This window comes from Drosophila biarmipes, unplaced genomic scaffold (assembly GCF_025231255.1).
Source record: "Drosophila biarmipes strain raj3 unplaced genomic scaffold, RU_DBia_V1.1 ptg000004l, whole genome shotgun sequence".
Lineage (NCBI taxonomy): Eukaryota > Metazoa > Arthropoda > Insecta > Diptera > Drosophilidae > Drosophila > Drosophila biarmipes.
This window is the reverse complement of record NW_026114526.1, coordinates 3,436,516-3,453,037: the sequence shown is the minus strand read 5'-3', so window position 1 is coordinate 3,453,037 and position 16,522 is coordinate 3,436,516. Positions and strand designations below refer to the sequence as shown.

Sequence of the window (16,522 nt, the reverse complement as noted above, 5' to 3'; positions counted from 1 at the left end):
CAAGCGTTGAATAAAAAGCTTAAGTTAGAGATAAATGGTGGACTAGACGTTCTGCCACTTCATTTTTTTAAATACAACATTTTCTGTACGAGTATATTTGATTTCTTTATTATAAAATACAAAAATGGTATATTATTTTTAGCCAAAAAACAACGGCCGGAAAATCTATTAACCAAGAACATATTTTAGCAGAAGTATCGGGACGATCCATTTTCGGAGAAGGAGAGCTATACATCCCGTGAAAACATGCCGCTTATGGCTTTCATAAACAATATTTTCAAACTCAGCATTTGCCTTTGGCTTAGGGTTCATTCGATCAGATTAAGAAATGAAGAAGTCAGTCCTATTTTGTCCGAGACCGCGATCGGTTCACAAGTATTTAAAGCTTTACCCCGGAGTTTTATATAAAAAATAATTTTAATAAATCATTTTTAAACAACGAATTTAATTTGCACGCTTTATTTGCAAGGACAACTCTCTAAGTACTTTGAGGTGACGTTCAGTTGCGGAAGAAACTACTAATAAATCGTAAAGATAAATAAAAACCTAATTGCGAAGATCTGCTGGTACCACGTGATCGATTATTCAGGACATTGTGCTTGTGGCATTACAAAACCCGAATGGCATAACCTGGAATTGGTAGAAAGGTCTGCCTGGGATCGTGAATAAGCGTCTTTCAGATCCAGGCTTGAAATATACAACGACGGCAAACAATTTATTTTATTTGCAAGCTTGATCCGATCGCTCTCATACAATTCATGCTGATCGATCTCCGACTTAGCGATATTTTGCGACAACTCTAGTTCAACATGGTTAAACTTTTAGGAAGCAGATCATACAGCCTCCAGAAATCAAAGCCCAGATACAACGAGTGCTTTAGCAAGAGTACTACTAAGGCTTAATAGTTTTATTTTTGCTGTCGTATACTATATCGACTTTCAAATGGCCCAGTATCTGCTGCGATCTTCTGTCCGCCTATTATGACTTTAAAATCACCGCTAGCTTTTATCTGCTCGGCTAACATCCCACTAACACAACTAATCAAAGCTCGGGAGACTAACAAGCCATAGACAGTGCGATTCAACACTTGAACTGACAAAAAAGGGCTAGGATTCTTCTGCCCCGCCGAAAGTGAATCAATGTACTAGACACCAATGTTGCTTATCTTTATGTTCTACCAATAAGCTTTTAGTCGACGGGAACTTCGTGGTTGACGGCTAATTAATTCTGGTGTCAGGTATTTCGTTATAAGGTAAATTATTAACAGCCATACCTGCTTCTCCTATTCGTCGGTCATACTTGCTTGACTCCGAACGGCACTCGAGGGTTTCTGTTTGATAAGAGACCTCGACGTGCCGGGTTTTGAGTTTTTTGAGCACTAGCTACAACCAGGCTTATAGGTATTGGCGGCTTCACAGCCATATTAAAATATTCATCTTTCGGACACGCAGAGAAATCCCCTTCATTTTCAGATTCCGTTTCATGAAAACTTTCTGGGGTTTTAGCAAAACTCTGAAACGTCTCGCTTAAATGGCGTGTTTCGAATGTAACTTTGGCAACGCTTAGCATCAGCCAAATCTTCGTGCGCCGGACAAATTTCTCGCAACCGGTTTTACGTTCAGATTAAGGATGTCAAGCCTTATTTCAGTACCTAAATTGTTCTTGAGGACTTTAACCAACTTGTCCGGCATCCACGGCTGTTCTAGCTGATCGACTAAATCAGATATATTATCGTAGAAGCAATCGAAAGTTTTATTCGGCTTTGGCTTTGTATTCCTGATTAACTCATCAGTATCCCCATCGTCTGTATTTTTCCTGAACTGCTGATGTACAGCTGAACAGAAATTATCCCAATGGACTTGTCCATGCACTTTATGATAACGCAAATAGAACTTGTTGGCTTTTCCTTCAAACAGAAAAGATTGGTTCTTACTGGGCACGGACAAATTATTTCCAAACTCTTCCCGATAGGCATTGAAGAGAAAAACACATTTCAGTTAAAATTTTGTTTCTATCATAAAAACTGTATACGCCACAAATTTTCGAGGATTGTGGGCGTGGCACTCCGCTAGCTTTTATAGTTTTTAAGATCTCAGCGTTCATACGGACAGACGGACATGGCTAAAACCACTCGGCTATTGATGCTGACCAAGAATATACGAGTATACACTTTATGGGGTCGGAAACGCTTCCTTCTGCCTGTCACATACATTCCGACGAATCTAGTATACCCTTTTACTTTACGAGTAACGGGTATAAAAATGTATAATTGGTTTACTGAACTGGTTGCTTTATGTCACACGAATTGAAGGATATTTCTTTGTATGGATGGTTAGCAATGAAAACAGATCAAAAAATTCATAAAAAAAGTAAAAAAATTCCATGCGTATGATTTTGTCTATGTCGGTATCGGACACTGGCTTGATTGAAGCAAATCTCACATGTATAGTATTTCAGATCCCGATTAAAATTTAAGTTCACCCTAATGAAAGAATAAATTATTTTCACAAGCTACTTTTGAATGTGACGCTTCTCTCAAGTTAGGCCAGAATTTTTCATTTAGTTGTCTTTTTGATTTTGTTTTAAATAACACTAATAAATACACAGTTTTGATTTTTCACACAATATAAAATTTACAGGAAAACAAGAAAGGAAATTAAGTTCGGCAGGCCGAAGTTTGTATACCCTTGAAGTTATAAGAAATAATCAAAAAAATTATGTTCCCAATATTATAAGATAATATGTCAAAAAGCACTAAAGCTTTAATATGTTTCATATTATTTTCCCACCAATTTTCGGATCGTTCCTATAACAGCTATATGACATAGTCGTCCGATTTTGAACATTTTTTTAGGTATGTATGTCGTTAGTTCCAAATACAAATTAAAACAAGAAAGCAAGTTAACTTCGGCAAGCCGAAGTTTGTATACCCTTGCAGTTATAGAAATAAACAACTTAAGTAAATAATTTTTTAACATTATTTTCCCACTAATTTTCTGATTGTTCCTATTACAGCTATGTGATATAGTCGTCCGATTTTGATAAAATTTAATTTGAAATTCAGAATTAATTAAAAAATGTTATTTCCAAGCTGAGTACACCAAAGCTGCAATTTGTTATATATTATTTTCCCACCAATTTTCCGATCGTTCTTATGACAGCTATATGATATAGTCTTCCGATTTTGACTTAAAAATGTTATTTCCAAGCGTAGAAGGTTATATGTTAAAAACACACAGATATAATTTTTTTTAATTTTTTCCCGATAGTTCCTATGGGAGCTATAAGATAGTTTTCCGATCCGGCTGGTTCCGACTTATATACTACCTGCAATAGAAAGAAGACTTTTGGGAAAGTTTCAGCCCGATAGCTTCAAAACTAAGAGACTTGTTTGCGTAGAAACGGACGGACAGACGGACGGACAGGTGGACATAGCTAGATCGACTCATCTAGTGACGCTGATCAAGAATATATATACCGGAACCGTCTCCTTCACTGCGTTGCAAACTTTTTACTGAAATTTTTATACCCTCTGCAAGGGTATAAAAAGTTCACATCAAAAGCTGTGGGATTTAGCTTTTTTGGAACTTCGAATCGTACTTTTACAGAAATATACTTAGAAGATGTATGGAAAAATATAGATTTTTGGGAAGTTACAATAAAAAACAAATCGTTCGTCCCCTTCCCTACGAGTTTTAAAAGTGCAAAATAGAGTGATTCACGCCAAAAGCTGTACGTTCTTTTAAGGAAATATTCTTAGTAGATGTTAGCAACTTTCTGCTTTCACACTTTTGAAAAATATTGACTTCTTGGGGAAATAACAATAAAAATACACATTGTTTATCACCTGACCATACACAATAAAGTGGGCATGACCTGCTGAATCAAACTTGCGCTGCGAAGAAAGCCCACAAATCTGTACTCCACTAAAAAAAAACTAAAAGAGTTGCATACCAAGGCTTCAGAAAATGTATTGGTTTGTTAAAAAAAGCGATAAAAGTGTGAAAAAAGTTAACATTTTGAAAATTTGATTGTTGGGGTCGGTGGGGACAGATACCCGCCGTTTTTCACCTAGTTGCTTGTCGCTTGTAGTAGGCACTAAGTTACGCATACGTTCATAAGTAATAAGCAAAAAAAGATTTTGGGGATCTTCTCAAAATGAAAATTTTATTTTGTTTGTCAGTTTGTCAGTGTCTGCCAAAACGTTATTTTAGAGTCCTGATTTTTGTTTCTAAACATATTAAGCATCTTAATATAAGAAACATTAGTTCTAACAGCTATAAATAAGTAAATTTTCTACACCCGAAACTTGTGAACTTCTAGACCTACAGGCTTGGGCTGTAAGTCGGTAGAAAGGTTTTTTAAAATACTATATACGCCTTTTAAACACGATTTTACTTAATAGCACCGTTTAAAAACTATGGCCCAAAGTTTTGTTGAACTATTTAACCCTGCAGAGGGTATTATGATTTTAGTCAGAAGTTTGCAACGCACTAAACGCTCAAAATAAAAAAATTTTATTTTTTATTACATATATCGTTTGTGGTTTTTGACAGATAACCTCCTACGCTTCCACAGTCTAGCGTTGCCAGTATATACTTTATGGAGTCGGAGATGCTTTATTCTACCTGTTATATACTTTTCCCCGTGAACAATAAAGTCTTTTACTCTAGAAGTAACAGGCATTAAAATTCAGTTTTAAACATTTTAGTATACCACCGTTTAGTTTATTGAGATATTTTTTTATTTTACAATTACGTACAAAATTTAACTATCTGATTTAATTATCTGATGAGGCTCCATTAATGATTTATGTGACTGTCAGCGTTTAAATTTACGGTCACACTGGCTTGAATACAAACTAACAATTGCAAACAGCAAATAAAATGAATATTGCACTTCTATGAAGAATAGAAACGAACGCTGTATTAGGTAGGGGGTAATGTGTCGAACGATTCGTTTTTTAATTTAACTTTCCCAAAAATCAATCAATTCAAAAATGTAAAAGTAGAAAGTTGCTTATATATATGTACAATATTTCTGTAAACGAACGATTCAAAATTCCAGCGGACCTAAGTTCTACAGCTCTTGGCATGAACTACTGTTTTTTTGCACTTTCAAATTTCGTAGGGTAAGGTGAAGGACGATTTTTTTTTTTAATGTAACTCTCCCCAAAAACCAATATTATCCAACGTGTAAAACCAGAAAGTTGCCTACATCTTTTGATTTTCTTTTAATTTTTTCCCCAATAGTTCCTTTGGGAGCTATGCAATAGAAAAACTTTTGAAAGAGTTTTAGCCCGATAGCTTTAAAACTGAGAGACCAGCTTGCGTAGAAATAGACGGACAGACGGACATAGCTCGTCTCGTGACGCTGATCAAGAATATATATACTTTATGGGGTCGGAAACGTCTCCTTCACTGCGTTCCAAACTTCTGACTGAAATTATTATACCCTCTGCAAGGGCATAAAAATATTAGAGAGCTCGAAATTATGTACGTTTTTTTTTAATATTTTTATTATTTGTTGAATAATTTACTTATCCGACTTTGCAAAACATAATATATAAAAAATTTACTTAAACTCACAAATTACTTGTATAAATTTTTTATGAAAGACAAATATTTTATAGCTCTCACAAAATAGTTTAATGAATGAAATATTTTTTGTGCGTTATTTTTGCGCTGCCCCACTGACGCGTAGAAGTGTAAATGGGATTTTCTTTTACATATGGAAGAATTGAAAGGGCTTATACCACCAATAGGCGCCCTTCATTTCCAAAAAATAAGTTTCTTAGGGGAATCTTCCCAGGATTCCGAGGGGACGTGTCCTGGTGTACGGGCGAATTCCCCGGGATGCCCCTTAGGAAAATTGTATGGGATGTCCGTTTTTTTCCGAGGGGAAAATGTACAGGACATTTTTTTGAACTCCCACAGGATTATTATTGGGAAGTCAATTTTTTTTGATGCATTGTTTTTAATATCCTGAAAAAAATAAGGGCATGTGCTTAAAATGTGTTTACTTACGCACAACATCTTCAACTTAAGGAAGCACACACCTGACTTGATTTTTTTTCAAAAAATATCATTTTTATAAATAAATTCAAATGTGTCGCAGCGCACAATTTAAACAGCCACTGCTTTCCTTTTCAAACAGAATGAAAAAGGTCTTTTTATTCTTTTGGTTTCTTTCTAAGCATAACGGAGAGACGCCAAAAATAGTACCGGCCGAAGGTTGCTCTCTGAGAACCGAGGGCAGGTAGATAAGAGGGTTATATCCGAAAATCTGCCTCTCTTTTTTAACGAAATGTGTTCTTCGAAAGTCTTCTACGCTGCTCCAAATTACCTGCTGACGTCGACAGCAGCATACAGTTTTAGGCAGAAAAAAACAAATCAGCATTTTGCGCTCGGACGTGTTTCGGCGACGGGACTGCAGAACTGAAGGGCGTTGTGATTATCGAGTTGTTCACATTAAAGGTAATCACATTCGTCGTTTTTTTTCAGTACGGTATTTTTCAGCTACGGTAATACCAGAAAAAACTACCGCGTTAGCCGTGGCCCAACTCTGAAAAAGTAAGAGAATTCTGAAAATTTTCTTTACGATACACAGACGATAGATAAAATTTTACAAAAACAAAAAGTATCAGTCTCGCGAAATAACTTCAGAGACACTTCTGTGCGATAGGAAAGCGATGCTTCTTAGCTTGATTGCTTCTTAGCTTGATTGCAGTGAATGCTTTCAAACTATTTTTTTTTTTTTTTTACTGAGGAAAAAATAGTTTCTTTCTGTTTCTTTCAGAAATGGCTATTATTACATTTCTTATGTCAACGGAGGTGGACACAAATAAAACTAATCAGCGTTTTCGGAATTCCAAGAACCGTGTCTACAAGAGCTCAAGACATTTAAAAAGAAGTTTTTTGTTTGGTAAATTCTTCAAGCATCTGATAAGGCACTTCTAATTGACTTCCAGAAGTGACTTTAACGATATTGCATTCGGATCAAGGAATATCTCCCGTTGGAAAGAAATGTACCACTTTAATTTAAACTTTGGTTTTATTTGTGCAGAACGCCCCTCAAGGGGAAATTTAAAAATGAAAAAAAAAGAAACCACGCAAAGATGCCTTGAGGAGGTCAGTGCAGATTAAAATCGACGCCAAGATGTAGCTTATTGTTGTGAGACTTGACTCACACGAAGCAATACCACAACAGGGCGAATCTGAAGAGAAGTGAAATTCTGGAGGCAATTCAATAGAGAAACCTATTGGGAAGGAGCATAACCAATAGTACTTTTCACCTTACATCGACATGCTGCCGGGCTCTCCACGATCTACCACCAGCTACTTGGCAGCTAATGCCGAGATGTGATTTCTTTAGGGAGGAGGAAGTAAGACCCTAAGGGACAGCTGAAGACATTACAGACATTGCCACGATGCCGATGGGAACCACGTTCCCGTTCCCATACCGGCTCCAACTCTTTCAAGGCCCATGTAGGCGTATTTTGATTAGAGATTTTACTGCAGAAGGCACGAAGTAAAGAACACTAGAAGGCAGCCTTAAGCTACCTAAAAATATTTAAAAAAAAATGTTTAGAACATTCCATTAATTTTTATTTATTTAATCACCAGCAGATTCGTCTTTTTTAAATCCCCCAATTTTTTGCCATGTTAAATGCTTTATGATGAACTTTAAAATCTGCGATCTTACTACAACGAATAAGATTGTTCAACTAGTGAAACTTTTAGCCAATCTGAGTACTAGGATTTAATTACAAATTACACCAACAAAAACCTTGAGAACAGAGCGAAAGGAAAATTAACGCTTTTTGTTCGATCCGTTTTTAACCGCGATACTCAGAAAAGCTAAGGAAAAACCAGATTTTTAAGTGAATTGCGACAAACGCCGATATGAAAAGTTGGCGCAAGTTTTGGGCAAATAATATATGTTTATACCCGTAACTTGAAGAGTACTATATTCGTCAGAAAGTTTGTAACAGGGAAAAGGAAGCGTTTCCGACCCCATAAAGTATATATATTCATGATCAGGCTCACTAACCGAGTCGATCTGGCCATGTCCGTCTGTCCGTCCGTCCGAATGAACGCTAGAATATTTCAGTTTGTTTCAGCGGGGTGCTATGCCCACTCTAACGCCCACAATCCAGGAAAGTCAGTAGCGCCTATAGTTTTGAACTCTTAAATCTGTCTGCCGCCCACATTTCATCTACTGAAATAGCAGGTAGGTGGCGCCCTAAAATATAGATGTTCTGCTAATATATCTTCATTATCCTTTTGCTCCCTTAAGCTGGGCACTCGATATACGAGTATAAGTAAAACGTTTTCTAATAAAAAATTCGAAACTTTTCAGAGTTTATATAGTGGTTACAGGAAATTGCTACTAATATAACGTGAAGCTTATTTAAAAGGGTTTCGTCAAAGCCGGTTATGGGTGAGAGTTGTTCACATTTTGCTAAAAGCTCTTCTTGTTGTATTACCGTCATTGCTGTTGGCGCTGCCATTCTGTTTTGGCATGCTTATTCGAATACCCATATCATTCCAAAACTCTTTCTGAATATGTTTTTTGCGAGCACTTACTTTAATCTTGTCATCACCTTTTACATGACATTTTTGTATTTCCATTCTATTTGATATATTGTACATGTAGAGAACTCACCCTAAAATGTAAAGCTTCCAATACTTTTGTTGGGGTGGCACCACAAATTGGACAACATTGAGTTGATTTAGTACCAGTTAGAAGGTTTATTACTTTCCCATCAATGAGTGTCATTTGTATTTTAAAGGTTACTGCCACATCATAAGCCTCATCCAGTTTAAAGGAAAACGTTTTAAGATTAGTCTATCTGATTTTTTTCCATAATTATGGGATCACTAGTTTCTTTAACAAATTGAATTTTTAGCGGCCTGCAATGTTTGGTTGGCCAGATGTTTGGTTGAAATTATTCAATCATTTTTAAGGTATATAGCAGAAGTAACAAACAAAGAGTGATCTGAAACCTGTACGTCAGCAATTTGTATTTCCAACTGCTTGTATGCACTTTGTTCAGTTGACCAGTCAAAGACAAAAAACATAACTGCAAATTAATTTGAGTTCAGAACTATCAGAAAAATGCTTGAATACATCCGACTGCATTTTAATAATCGTGCAGTTTGATTGAAAAGGTTTTGTAGTGAAACTTGAGCAAAAGTTTTTGTAACTTCTATACCCATAGGTCGACACTTCATAACCCTAGTATTGACATATTGCTCTTTGGTTTATGAATTTTCCAAGATGTAAGCTAGAGCTTCATTTGGTGTAAGTTGACTTGGGCTTTGCACTTGAAGTTGCTAAACAAAGTTTCGTATTTTTTTTAAGAAAACGTTTTACTTATATATGCATAAATACCTTTGGTACCCAGTGTCCCCACAAATTCACAAAGTATTAGTCCACGGTTTTTTAATAAATAATTCAACGTTGGCTCCACTAGAGTGCTTAGGATATAGAGTGCATAATTGATACTGGATCGGACGTGTCGCTTATAACAATGAATATTGCTGAAAAAATAAAGAACATTGACATTTACAAAAGTATATCTTTATTGAGTGGTCTGGGTCAGGAAAAAACAAAACCGTTTGGATTTTTCACAGCTGATGTTCTTGCCGACCAGTTGTTCACGCAACAAAAGTTTTTGGTTGTGCCGAACGTCGTGATCGATCGCGGTGCTTTACTAGGACACGATTTTAGCAGAAAGTTTACATTTTGCTGCGACGACAATGGCTTCAAGCTGACGGGCTTGAGGGTGTGGACCAAAGGAACTTGATGTATTAACGAAGTTTAGCAAACACTACCAGAGATTCCAAAACAATGTCTAGTCAAACTAAGCATCACTCCCCCGATGGCGTAATAAAACCATTTCATCAGTCTCCATCTCGGTTGTCCGTGAACGAAGCAGAGGCGGTCAAAAAGCAAGTTGATGAATGGTTGGCCCAAGGCATAATACGTAAGTCAGCATCAAACGTCGCCAGTAGAGTAGTAGTAGTCAAGAAGAAGGATGGTACTCTACGAGTCTGTATTGACTATAGAAAACTGAACCACATGGTTTTGGCTGATCGTTTTCCAGTGCCGTTGATGGAAGAAGTATTGGAAAAGTTACAAGCAGCCACATTTTTCTCAACGCTCGATCTGGAGAACGGTTTTTTTCACGTTCCAGTGGACGAGTCAAGCAAACCGTTAACTGCCTTTGTTACATAAGAAGGGCTTTTTGAGTTTAATAAAACTTCTTTTGGTTTCAAGAATTCACCAGCTGCATTTATTAGATTTGTCAATCAAATATTCCAAGACCTGATCAACAATGACGTTATGCAGTTATACATGGATGACATTATTGTGTATGCATTCACAGCTGACGAATGCATGGAGAAAACAAGGCGCATACTGGAGACAGCAATGGATTTTGGATTAAAGATCAAATGGAAGAAGTGTAGCTTTATGCAACTCCGCATAAATTTTTTTGGGACACACCGTAGAAAATGGACGAATTTGGCCAGGGGACGAGAAAACATCAGCTGTAAACAGATTTAAAACTGCCAAAAATATTCGAGCGGTGCAGTCATTTCTTGGACTAACCGGTTTCTTTAGAAAATTTATTCCAGGCTATGCAAACATTGCCCAACCGCTGACAAATCTTCTAGGGAAGGATGTGGAGTTCAAAATAGGAAGTGCAGAGTTGCAGTCGCTTCAGGAGCTCAAAGAGATTTTAAGCTGCGAACCAGTACTACACATGTACTGCAGAACAGCACACACTGAGCTACACACGGATGCCTGCAAGGATGGTTTTGGGGCAGTTTTACTTCAGATGTTTGATGGCCAGTAGTAACTGGTTTACTTCTGGAGTAGAAAGACATCCACTTCAGAGGCCGAACGATACAGCTACATCCTCGAGACGAAGGCGATTTATTTGGCACTCAGGAAATTTCGACACTATCTCATGGGCATTCATTTTAAACTTGTCACGGATTGTTCAACGTTCAAGGACATCACTAGAAAAGACGAAGGATTTCACCTGCGATGTTGTGCACAGACCAGGGGAAAAGATGAAGCACGTGGATCACTTAAGCCGACATCCACAGTCGGTTTGGATCGTCGCAGCAGAAGTAGCAGCACGGATAAAGAAAGCACAGCAAAATGATGACTATATCGTCCGTACCAAAACTTTCAGATGAAAAGAGATTTTACTCCACAAAACCGTCGAAGGAAATGACCTTGTAGTTGTGCCAAAATCCACGGAGAAAGAAGACATTCGAAAGGCACACGAAGTAGGCCACTTTGCAGTACAGAAGACTGTTCATTGCGTAAAGCAGCAGTTTTGGATCCCTCATTTAGAGCGGAGAGTAATGAATTTTATCGCCAACTGTATTAAGTGTATTATTAACAGTAAGAAGTTGGGCAAACAAGAAGGACTCTTACACTGCATAGCCAAAGAACACACTCCGCTGCATACACTACACGTGGACCACTTGGGTCCGATGGACGCCACGTCGAAGCATTACAAATATATATTGGCATTTGTGGATGGCTTCGCCAAATTTGATTGGCTTTACCCCACCAAAACGACAGGGTCTGAAGAAGTCATCCTCGATCGGGGAGCAACCATCACGTCAGGCGCATTTGAAGAGTGGCTAAACATCAACGAAATCGATCACGTCTGCTCAACTACTGGAGTTGCTCGTGGAAATGGCCAAGTCGAACGAGTTAACCGATCGATTCTTGCTGTCATCGCCAAAATCTCTGCAGAAGAACCAAGCAAGTTGTTTAAATATGTGCAAAAGGCTATAAACTCACAAATGAACAGCTCAAATAAGCTTTCACCCTTTGAGATGCTGTTTGGCACAAAAATGTACACCCAGACAGAGGAGCGTTTATACTGTATTATATATACATACTTGGGACCATACGAGGTCGTACAGATTAATCGAAACGGGCGGTACAACGTCCGCAAAGCAGCGGAAGTGGAAGGACCCAATACTACAAGCACCAGCTGCGACAACATGAAGCTATGGAGGTTCTCCTGGGTCAGGTGAAGATGAGGAGGAGGACCGAGTGTAAGGTGGTGAGGTAGAGCTGGGCAGCGAGTTCACATTTGGCTCATTGTGAATGACAAATCTGCGATCCAAGAAAGCAGCGAGAGAATGAGCGGGAAAGGAGAAAGAATTCAGTCAGCGTCAGAAGTCGTCGGAAGCGGTCGCAGTTGCTACAGTTGTTAAAGTCGCCTAAGCGTGAATTCGGTTGTAACTTATTCAAACTTTGTAATCAATCGTTCATTATCTCAGCATTACAACTCTACATAAATTTACAATATACAGTAAATACTACACTCCTTGATCTTCAATTTCCATTATTAACTTGAGTTTGATCGGACAGATAATTTTTAATTTTAGGCACAAACTTAAACAAAAGAATTTGGTGCCAATTTCCTAATCCTAAATGGCTGATTAATTGCATTCTTTTGAAAGCTCATACAAAGCTTCAGAGAAGCTTTTAAAGCTTTAAGCTTTTAAAGGTATGATGTATTACCTTTAACATAAAAATTTCGACTTTATGCCAAACAAGAAAGGAATCAAACTTCGGCTTGCCGAACTTAAATACCCGAGCAGTTATAAGAAATAATCAACTTTAGTAACACCATGTGAAATTGTTAAGGATTGTTCCTGACTTAATTGATTTTAGAAAAAATGATTTCATTCTTTTTTTACTATTTTTTTAAATTCTATACTTTAGAGTAGTCCCATTTTTATTAAATTGAATTCGAAATTCTTAAAAATTTAAATGTTATTTTCAAGCGTAGGAAGATATGTGTTAAAAACACATCAAAGATATAATTTTTTCATATTATCCGACTAATTTTGAAATCGTTTCTATGGCTATATGATAAAAAATTCAAAATTCAGAACCAATGAAAAATTGTTATTTCCAAACTAAGAAGATTATATGTTAAAAAGCACCAAAGATATAATTTTTTCATATTTAGCACTTCGCTGAACCTTCGCTGCGCAGGAAGCCCAGGAATCTGCATGCCAAGTTTGGCTGTTCTAGCTTTTATAGTTTCCAAGATCTCAGCGTTCATACGGGCAGAAGGACATGGACTCGGCTAGTGATCCTGCTCAAGAATATATATACTTTATGGGGTCGAAAACGCTTTCTTCTACATGTTACATACTTTCCGATGAATCTAGTATACTCTTCTACGTTCTTCTATTTAATCTACACAGAAAAAAAATGCATCAAGATAAATTTGATATGCGCATGGTAAGTTTGTGTTTTTTCGACAAATAACAATTTTACCATGAAATAATGTCAATTCATACCAAAAACTGTAATTTTCTCGAATTCTCTCTTTTCGAAAGAGAGGAAAGATCCATATGGCGGCGTTAATTACGTGAGTGGAAGCGAAATAGACCTATTCGAAATTTGACTTGGCTTACTTCAAACATGTTGTCTCCCTTGCACTAACATGGTTTTCATGTCTTTTGAACTTAACGCCCACAGAAAACGTTGTGCGATAGACCAGCTGCTAAGGTGTCCGTCTCTTATGCTGAAGGTCCCAGGTTCAAGTACGCCTCAAGGCAGAGTATGCTTTAAGTGTTTAAGAATAATATCTAAAATGTCCTTATAATTGTTATAACAAAGCTGCATTTAAATGATTTCAGATTTCAATAAAAAAAATAAAAATAAATTTGTCGTGGGGAGGAATCGAACCACTAACCCTCAGGCTTGTGTATCAAAAACGAAGCGCTAGCCCTCTGAGCCAACGCTTGATTGTGCCAAAAAAGCTTTGTCATACGTGTAAAATTTAAGATATGAACTTTTATGCTAACATTTGGGTCGACTCAGATGGTATGAGACAAATAATTACAAATCTTAATAAATACCATTTATCTTAATAAATACCATTTATTATTAATTAAAACAAAGCAAGGAGAACGCTGTAACTTGAGGGAGAAAAGAGTGGGGGCGTTAGAGTGGGACCGTTTTAATGAGACAAATAGATTTTAGCCACCACAGTTTTGGGCAGTTAGTGGTCGTTACAGTGGGCGTGGCACATTTTTTTTGGTCCATCGATAGGTATAAATGAGACAAATAGATTTCTGTTAAATTTTTTTTACAGATTTTCGCGGATTGTGGACGTTAAAGTGAGCATGGCACCTCGCTTGCGCACTTGCGGTGCGCAGGAACCCCAGGAATCTGCTTGCCAGGTCTGACGGTTCTACTTTTATAGATTTCGAGATCTCAGCGTTCATACGGACAGACGTACATAGCTAGATCGACTCGGCTAGTGATCCTGATCCAGAATATATAAACTTTATGGGGTCGGAAACTCTTTCTTTTACCTGGTACATACTTTCCGATAAATCTAGTATACCCGTTTGCTCTACGAATCTAGAGAACGAAAAGTACTTTAGATTAAGAATTCCGGCAGATGGCATTTTTGTTTGCTTGACAAATTACAAATGTAATTTAACTTATTGCCGCAAGAAGCTCCTTAGGTCTGCAGTATGTATCCTGGGTAAATTAAAATTTTTTTTTTTATACCCGTTACTCGTAGAGTAAAAGGGTGTACTAGATTCATTCAAATTTTTTAGGAGCAACTGCTCTTCGTAAAACTGTAACTGCCGAAAGACAACCATTATTCAAATTTGAATCTGCTCAGAATATACGGTTCGCCATGTTTTCTGTTACTCTAGCTCTTCCAATTTCAATATACGAATGTATATCGATTCATGAATAATGTTAGCAGTTCATCTTTTATTAAAATTAAGACATTAAGAAATTAAAACATATAAGAAGTAAAGCGATATTGCAAACCGCCATCAACACGCTATTTCAATATCAGAGGTGTCACAGAAATCAGCGACGGATTAGTGGGTTCCTGGTTTGGAAACCAACCCATCTGTCACACAAATTGGAAAAATTTCCTATTTCGGAAAAATTACCAAAAAATTACCAGTTCTAGATATGCACACTAAATATCGAATAGTTATTGAATTATAATTGACTTATTTCGACCATTTTTCAATAAGTTTTAAACTTTATTTATGCAAAATTACAAAAATAATACTTTTTTAAAGTCCATATTGTACAAAATCAAATAAAACCAGGAAGAACCGTATAGTCGAGTGCTGGGTGGGCCATGACAAATGGAGATATATAAGCAGCAAAGCGATATATTAGGGCGCCACCTACCGGCTAATTCAGAATATGTGGTCGGCAGACAAATTTAAGCGTTTAACCGTTTGTCGGAGTTAGAGTGGGCGCGCAAACATTTCTTTTTAGGTCATCTTACATTACATCTTAATACATCTTACGCAAAAAAATTTTCTAACATGGGTGTGGCATTTTTTTTTTTTTGGGTTATCGAGAGGTAATTTTAAGGCAGTACGAGGGCATTCCGATAAGTACTTAACCTCACCGCCCGATGGCGTCACTATCCCAAGACAAATTTATTATCGTGGAGTACATTCTATTAGACGGCGACTTTCGAAATTTCAGCCGAATCGGACTCGTAGTCTTGTTTTGACTGCGTGTGGAATCGGAAATGTCCGCGGATTTTAGAAAAATGTAGAAAGTGCAATATCGGTCTGTGCGCAGCCAAATCAAAGAGCGCTTGGATGCTGTATAGTGTGACTCTTCTCCTTCGATGGCGAGCGCCAAAAATTGTTTTAACAAGTTTCATCGTGGTCGCACATCGGTTTTTGATGATCCACGCCAAGGTGCGTGGCAAAAATCCACGATCTCGTATTGGCTGACGGCCGATTACTCATCGGTCCACCCTCGAACATTTTAGCAAAAAACTTGTTACATGCGTTCCGACGAATCTACTGTTCCCTTTTCCTCTACTGTGCCCTTTAACTCTACGAATACCGGGTATAAAAATGTAAAAAAAAATAGAAGCAAAACAGCTGCTTGCGGCTGCTGAATTGGTTCATTTACATTTGAAAATTGTCAAGAATTTTGAAAGCGAACCAAACTGCCATCTCCACGAATTCTCGCTCTAGAGAGGACAGAAACTTCGAGAGGCTAGGATGCAGCGTAGAGTCCTTGGATAGCTCTCCGATTTTCTCTCGGTAAAAGATGGATCGAACGATAATTTAAAACTTTATTTTCTGTTGGAACTTTAACAATTATTGTAACTTTAAGCCTTCATGTACTGTTAACCTATGTTTACCCTTGAAAATGACCAACTTATAAACATAAGTTTAAATTAATAATAAACAAAAATTGTTTACTTTTACTTCCATGTTTTCCTCTTCTTCATAGCCGACTTCTTATCCAGCAAAAAAGGATATTTTTCACGATAGTGCTGCCACCTTTTTGCAGATGCGGCATGTTTTTATCATTTTTTTTCAATTACTACAAGTTTGTTTTACATGAACTTTTTACCAGAAATGGTTTTTTTTTTTCACTACAATACTAAGTACCGAAATTCTACTGTAAGGCTGGTTTTTTAGCTAATTTTTCCGTCCGTCTGTCCGTC

At 37.2% G+C, this 16,522-nt stretch overlaps 1 protein-coding gene across 2 annotated transcripts in view; it reads left to right on the top strand.

Annotated features, from left to right (window-relative positions):
* The window catches only part of LOC108032733 (techylectin-5B), a 405,968-nt gene that overhangs the window by 13,359 nt on the left and 376,087 nt on the right, over positions 1-16,522 (top strand). The window contains exon 1 of one of the 2 annotated variants that reach the window (XM_050889669.1): positions 14,227-14,243. The exons of the other annotated variant lie outside the window; for it this stretch is intronic. The gene's annotated coding sequence lies outside the window, so the exon portion shown is untranslated. Of the gene's footprint in view, positions 1-14,226; positions 14,244-16,522 lie in introns of those variants that run through there. 2 annotated transcript variants of the gene reach the window in all.